Raw genomic sequence first — 8,321 nt, 5'->3', positions numbered from 1 at the left:
CGCCCGATCCGACTAGCGATCGAATCACCGGTCGACCCTTGATCGATCCGTCCGTGGACGCAGATCGTCAATGACCATTCGATCGGTCCGACACTATGATCGAACCGTCGATCATCCTGCGGTCAGTTCGACTCTCCGGACGAACCACCGCTCATCCTACGATCAGATCGGCCCGATTACCGACCCGTCGCTCGTCTCTTCATACCTTCGATAGAGAGGTAGCGTGCGCATCAGTTCGGACGAGAATACTCGCCGAGCCGCACCCCCTTTTCTACTTAGGCTTTGATGGACGATGGAAGGATGATGGTGTCCTGGAAATGAAGGCAACACCCTCTATTTATAGGGTTCTGGCCGAAGTCTTGGTCCCAAAAGGTACCTGTTCGACGAGACCTTTCGATCGTTCCTGTTCGATCGCACACGTTCGGCCGTGCCTGTCTGGCCGTGCCTGTTCGGCCATGACCGATCGTCCGTGTCGGTTTGGTCATGCCTCTTCGGTCACGCTTGTTCAGTCGTGCCTATTCGGTCACGACACCTGTTCGGTCACGCCTGTCCGGTGGTGCCTATTCGGTCACGACACCTGTTCGGTCACGCCTGTCCGGTCGTGCCTATTCGGTCACGACACCTGTTCGGTCACGCCTGTCCGGTCGTGTCTATTCGTTCGTGCATGTTCGATCACGACTGTTCGTCCATACCCGTTCATCACCGCGTCCCATAACCGAGCTCCCAGCACCCAGCTGACTCGTTTACTGTCCACTACTGTCCAGCTGGTCGAGCTCGGTCGAGCTAGTGGCAGCTGACTGGCAGCTGGTCGAGCTGACGTTAGCTGCCCGATAGCTGTCCATAGCTGGCCCAGAGCTGTCCGTAGCTGAGCTAACTTGTTCATCGAACACGTTCAGCTCGTACAGCTCATATTCTAGCTAGTTGAGCTAGTAGCTTAGCTACTTAAGCTCAGCTAGCGATCAATTTCCTTAAAACAAATTGCCCCCCTTTCGGAGCGCGGGACGCGGGCGTTACAGTTCCCGCGTGAGCCTTTCCTTTAGCTACACGAAGGGCCTCAATAGGACTAGGCGGTTCCGTAGAACTCTGTTCTGAAGCACTAGATGCATGAGCTATGTCTTTGAACTGTTTCTCAAACTTGTTACTGAGCTGCTCCATCTGTTGCTGAAACTGAGTAGACATTATCTTGTTTGCTTCTGCTATTTGCTTAGACATGGCTTGGTTCAAAGCTTCCATAGCTTCTGGAGAAAGCTCCATTGTACCTGCAAATTAAAGAAGAAACTCGCAGTAAAATGTTCTTTGAATGAGAAAAACGAAAATAAACTCTAAGACTCGAAATTCTAACACAAGACTACAAGAAAAACGAGCAACACTGGACCCTATAACGAACAAACTCGAGATAGTTAAACCCTAATGCATTCAAATTTCGAAGACAACACAAAACTAAATCCTAAACTCACAGAATTCGATCTAGACACAAACGAATCTCAAAGAAATCAAACCCTAAAACTAAACAAATGAAATTAAGCAAAAACACAAGAGATTAGGGTTCAGAATTCGCTCAGCCTTTGGCACAGAGTTGGCTCTGATACCACATAATACGATTTCCCTAGGATTAGAACTCTGATGGAGGCTGATGACCAAGTGATAGGCGATGAGAATGGAAGGTGATGATTCGCAAATGACAAATACGAAGGAGGTGAAGATGATCGAGTGATAACAATGATTCGATGGTGATAGGTGTTTAGGTGATTAAATGGATTGTAAGATAGTGAAGAGTTTCTGAATCACAAAGTGTATAGAAACCCAGAAATCAAGAACGCATTCAAGAATTCAAATTGAGAGAAGAAAGATCACAATACTTGTTACAACATAATTCTTCGCTCAAGGACAAAGAGGCGTAGCTTTTGGGTTTATAATCACCCTAGGGCTCGACACTCTAAACAACAAGAAGTTCAAAACCAAAACAACAAGACGTTTAAAGAGAATAAGAAAAACAGCAAAACGTCTAGGTGACCTGTAGTAGTACAGAAGTCACTTGAACTACTACAGAAGTACGTTATTCCCCTTTGGTAATGACTTCTAGATAACTCGACATAGTGTTCCATTTGCCTCATTAAAAACCATACTGAGAAAACCCATTGGGACAAAACTCAGCTATGGGAAAAAGAGTACAAACTTCTCACCTAAGTTACCTAGTTATCATTAGCGGGTGAAGTCTTCAGGTTGAATATGTTGAAGACTTGGATCCTCGGTAGGTTGAATGACCCGTCAACTATGAGTGCATGAGCTTCCTTGGCCATCTCCTTAGCTCTTGAAGGAGTGATCCTTCCCACCACCTCTGGTTGCTCTGCAGCCTCTGGCTCCTTGCTTGCCACGATCATATCACCTTCCTCCGGCACAAACACGTCGGTCAAGAAATTTATAATCTTTTCGACTGCCTCCGGGTATTACCTCAAGTAATCCTTGGGATTAACATCGTCGGACTGATCCTCCACTAGGTTTAATAGCAATTTCTGTAGCCTATCGGCAAGCACCACCTCCGCCTCTCCATGGTCTCCAACAGTAGAGTTTCAAACTTTCCTTGTGCGTCCATTCGAACCTGTAGACGACTTGGTTCTCCAATCTCCAACACAATAGTCTGGTCATCTCGATCAGTTTCCACTTCCTCCGTCTCCTCTAAACACTCGGACGGATCGGTCTTGATAGACCAGTTTGTATCATCAGCATCAAACACCCCATCCTCATCCCAGCCATTCGAATCACTTGGCTTTTGACTGTTTTCTGATTTCGTCGACAAATACCCATGGTGATGTCCACAATCCTCATGTCTCGGCCCCTCACTCCCTGAACCGTCTCCGCAACCTGAATCACCTGAAGACATCTAAAACCCACAAGAAACAAGGTTAGATGCTTAATTCATTCTAAGGTTCCACTTAAACTAGACAAGCAAACGGCCGGATAAAATTGCATGTTCTTGCGACACATTACTCGATAAAACTTTGAAATGCACAAGTGCTCGCGGGTTCGAAAACACCGCTCTGATACAACCGTTGTAACACCCCCGAACCGTCCTATGACCACGAAGGCCGTCGGACAGCCACGAGACGCTACGATGCGGAACTGTGCCGAGGTGATCTGGTCGAGGGACGGAAGCTGTAGACTTCCCGACCGATCCTCCCTAGCACAATCCCACCCGCAGGCGAGGTTACTTAGGCTTTTCAACCCTCGCGGCCTGGTGCGTTGTGTTAGCCCGGACAAGGCCGAGTATCATTTGCAACTTGCCATGTTTTCCCCGAAAACCGATTATATATTACTTTAACAAAATATTACATCGTAAATAAATCATTAAAGCAATATACATAGATAGTCGGAAAATTATACAATAATCGTTTAGGAAAACATAGGGTTTTACAAGATACACAAGAAAACCCTATCTGGCACCCTAATGTTCGCTCCGGCTCTAGACTCACTTAAGCTTCCCTGCAAGACACAAATAATATCATGAGTAATCTAAGATTACTCAGTGAGCCTAGGTACCCCTTCATCCTAAACAGGATTCTACTTTCCCAACCCGACTACCCCAGCAAGCAAACAAAACAAGCAAGTTATCAAAGCAACGCAACAAAAGCTTAGCGGAAGCAATTCAAACAATAAACTTGCAAGAGAGGTTAGATCACTACGACTTAATTCGTACGATCCAAACTTGCTACCATACGAGAAAGACAACCTAAGGAAACAAGGGGCTACTTGGACCTTAGACTTTTACCTCCCACACACCACTTACTAAAACGTCTAGCGTATGACAAGGAAACTTGAAATACCATAGACTCTTAGACAACACGCAACATGCAAAGACGACTAGACATAAACAAGGGACACTTGAATACTCTAGACTCTTTACACCTAGGGCCCTTCGATAGTCCGTTCCGTTCCAACACCTCCCATGTTGAGACCACAAAGGTCACCAACAAGTACCCACAATTAAGCTACATTGTCATGTAGCGGTCATGCTAGTAGCTAGCTAGCCGTGACAGTGTCCCGCGTGAGTGGTCGTCGGGAACTCACGCGTGACAACCGCTTTTGGAACAGAAATATCGACTCACTATTCTAGCTAAGACTCGAGAAACAAATTCAAGAGGTTAGCTAAAATAAAACGCACACAGCAAAAATTCAAGCCACGATTAGTCAAGCACACAAGCGTGAAATCGAGCAAGAATATAACATGCAATAATCAACAAGGAGCAAGAACATGAGTCAAGCAACTTAAGATTATTCTACATGCATGCAAACAATATAATCAACTTAAGCAATTCATGCAACCAGTTTATTTATGCATGCAACCAATTTGATTTCCCTTTTCCAAATCCTTAAGTCCAATTTCCGCATGCAAGTTCATTTGAGTTAACCCTTTAACCCTTTAAAATTCGTTTATGCATTCACGCTAACCTCGCATGAATTTATGCAATAAACTATCAAATGAACTTAGTCAATTTAATCACGCATGCAACCAAATTTAAGCAAGAAATATTGCTAGTAAATTCACTAAGTCTCGCAATGCATGCAATCCTCTTAACCAAATTTTAGGTGCATCCAAATTACTTATCATGCACCTTGTTCATTTTCACATGATGATTCTAACTTGAATCATACCGTATTCGCATGCATCAACTTTTAACCGAAACTACATGCATATACTCTGCATGCCTTACCGCAGACTCACCTTCTTCACGCATCGATGGCTACGGGATCTCACTGCACCACTTGATCAGACAGTCCCCGCGTCGATCAGCTTCCCGCCTTTTCGACCGCAACCGCTTATCTCCTCAATCTCTTTTCGACACAGCCGTTGACTTTCCTTGGTCTTTTCTAGACGCAAACGTCGATAATTTCTCCTCTTGATCTCCCTCTCGATTGTTCTTGATCCTTCACTCGATCTTCCTCGACAACTCTCTCTTTTTCGCCTCTTTCTTTCTCCCGAAAAAGCTTAAGTGTTTTGAGTGTTTTTGTGCTAAACACAACAATAAGGTCGAGTATCCTTAATTTATAGGCTCCAAGATTTTCTTCTTTCCCTTAGTGCTTCTTGACAAATGGCTCTCTCCCTCCTTGCATGTTGAGCATGTATCTCACCCCCAATAGCTGCTAGCCATTAATCTTTGTATTAGTGCATGTAAAACTCTCTATTAGTGCATGCCAATTAATACTTAGTTGTGTTTAACTTTGGCCAATAGAATTCTGCCATCCTCCTTAATCTCCTTGATTAAGTTAATCCTCCACGAACTCTCTTAATCTCATTGAATTTTTAATTCCTCCACTAACTCCTCCTTAATTAAATTAATCTTCCCACTTTCCTTAATTCTTGTTGGTCGAAATTTTGAGGAAATAATAATTTTCCCAAAATTCTCAATCCTTCGTCTGGCAACTTCGACCTTCTTTCTGGCAATTCTCGTCCCATTCAGACCATTTTCTCGATCGTTCGGACGTTCCGTTCAACAACACTCGGCAATCTCTCGGGCAATACGGACAGTACGCCTCGGCGATACGGCTCGGGCAACTTCAACTATGCGTCTCGGATGTCTCGACAATTTCTCGGGCTCTCAACAATTTCCTCGGGCCCTCGACAATTTTCTCGGATACTCGGCAACTTCCTCGAGTCCTCGACAATTCTCTCAAGTACTCGGCAACTTCCTCGAGTCCTCGACAATTCTCTCGAGTACTCGGCAACTTCCTTGAGCTCTCGACAATTTTCTCGGGTCCTCTCGACAGATTTCCTTGATGAATTTTCTCGGCCTTCTCAACGAATTTCCTCGACGAATTTCCTCGGCACTCTCAACGAATTTTAGGGTTTCGACTGTGCATCCGGTACTCCTATCTTGGCTTGGTCATCCTCCGACTCACAAATATTTCCTCGGACTTCCTTGGGTCATTCTTCTTTATTTTCCTTCCTCTTCTTTCTTAGGTCTTTTCCGGTTCGTTTCCTCGATCTTTTATTTTGAGATTTCTACTCTTGGTGAGGGTCATTACACTACCGTTACTCCTTTGTCCAGAAGAACGAGATTGAAAAGCTGGTCAAGGAGATGTTGGAAGCAGGGGTCATACGTCCAAGCATCAGTCCATACTCGAGTCCAGTCCTCCTGGTCAAAAAGAAAGATGGTGGATGGAGATTTTGTGTCGACTACCGAGCTTTGAACAGAGCCACCATTCCAGATCGCTATCCCATTCCTCTCATCGAAGAACTGTTAGACGAACTCAAAGGAGCCACCATTTTCTCGAAGATAGACTTGAAGTCAGGCTATCATCAGATACGAGTGAAGAGCAGTGATGTGGAGAAGACTGCTTTCAAGACACACCAGGGGCACTACGAGTTCATGGTAATGCCCTTGGGCTTACGAATGCACCTTCGACATTCCAGTCTATCATGAACGACCTCTTCAGACTCACTTGAGCAGATTCGTATTAGTGTTCTTTGACGATATACTCGTCTACAGTTCCGACTTGGAGACCCATTTGAAGCACTTGAGCATTGTCTTTGAGATCAAGGTGAAGAATCAATTCTACGCTAACAAAAAGAAGTGTTCATTTGCAAGCAAGGAGATTTCTTACTTGGGACATATTATCTCGGGTGATGGTGTAGCTGCGGATCCAGAAAAGATTACGGCGATGACAAACTGGCGAATTCCCAAGAATGTAACAGAGCTACGTGGTTTCCTCGGGTTAACTGGCTACTATCGAAAGTTTGTCAGGAACTATGGCCAGATATGCAGACCCCTCACTGATCTATTGAAGAAGAATGGGTTCGTGTGGTCACCCGCTGCAGAAGAAGCTTTCTTCGAGTTGAAGCGTGCAGTAACAAACTTACCAGTGCTGATCTTGCCTGACTTCAACAAGGAGTTTACAGTGGAAACAGATGCGTCGGGAGTAGGGATTCGGGCTGTCCTATCCCAGGAGAAACAACCCATTGCCTTCCTGAGTCAAGCATTCTCATCAACAGGTCACATAAAATCCGATTACGAGAGAGACTGTTAGCCATTGTGAAAGCTGTCACAAAATGGAAGCATTACCTGGCAGGAAGGGAGTTCGTGATCAAAACAGACCAGAGCAGTCTGAAGCACCTGTTGGATAAGAAACCAGTCTCTACAGTCCAGCAAAGGTGGGCAGCTAAACTCATTGGTCTTACTTACCGGATAGAGTACAAGCCAGGAGTGGAGAATAGGGTCGCCGACGCTCTCTCGCGTAGACCGCCAGAGGAGAAATTGTTACAACTGGCGTTAGAGGCCCCTCTTAACTTGGATAAGGAGGTGTTAGCAGCTCAAGTTAAGCAGGATTCCGAATTGATGACCATAACGGAAACCCTGGCATCAGGGGAACCCTCTAAACTGGGGTATACGGTGGAGAACGGGTTGTTGTATAAGAAAGGATGTTTGGTCATACCACGGGGCTCGACTCTGATTCCAAAATTGCTGGAGCAGCTCCACGCTAGTGTGTTAGGGGAACATGAGGGAGCACTCAAAACCTACAAGCGGCTGGCTCAGGAAGTCTATTGGTGGGGAATGAGGAAAGATGTCGTGACTTTCATCATTAACTGTCAAGTTTGTCAGGAGAACAAAACTTCAACCTTGTCACCCGCGGGACTGTTAGCACCATTCCCTATTCCGCAACAAATATGGTCTAATATCAGCATGGACTTCATCGAAGGCTTACCACCATCCAAAGGAGTCACAATCATACTCGTGGTAGTGGATCGCCTCAGTAAGTATGGGTATTTCATTGCTCTGAAGCACCCTTTCAATGCGAAGTCAGTAGCTGAAGTGTTTATCAGGGAAGTGGTTAAGCTACATGGTTTCCCGGATAATGTCATGTCTGAAAGAGATAAGGTATTCCTCAGTAACTTTTGGTGTGAACTTTTCAGGAATCAGGGAACCACTATTCATCGTAGCACGGCCTACCATCCGCAGACCGACGGTCAAACAGAGGTAGTGAACCGTTGTTTGGAGACGTATATGAGGTGCTTTGCAAGCAAGAAACCAACAACGTGGGTGCAATGGTTACCTTGGGCACAGTTTTGGTACAACTCTTCTTACTGAAACATGTTTTTTTCTGTGTGATGAATGATGGTGGATGTATGCAATGATGATATATGAATGGAATGATGGGTGTTTCAATTCCCCTTATGCAGTTGCAGTATAAGAGGTGTCAATCCAGTCTGAGTGCTTGTGAACAATCAAGATATGCATATGAATCTAAGTTAAGACAAATATGAAAGGATGTTTGTCACTAACAATCCTATGATGATAATGATAAAATGCAGAAAATAAACTACAAGA

Source organism: Camelina sativa, chromosome 20 (assembly GCF_000633955.1).
Source record: "Camelina sativa cultivar DH55 chromosome 20, Cs, whole genome shotgun sequence".
Classification (NCBI taxonomy): domain Eukaryota; kingdom Viridiplantae; phylum Streptophyta; class Magnoliopsida; order Brassicales; family Brassicaceae; genus Camelina; species Camelina sativa.
The sequence above is the reverse complement of the archived record's forward strand: the minus strand, read 5'-3'. Positions refer to the sequence as shown.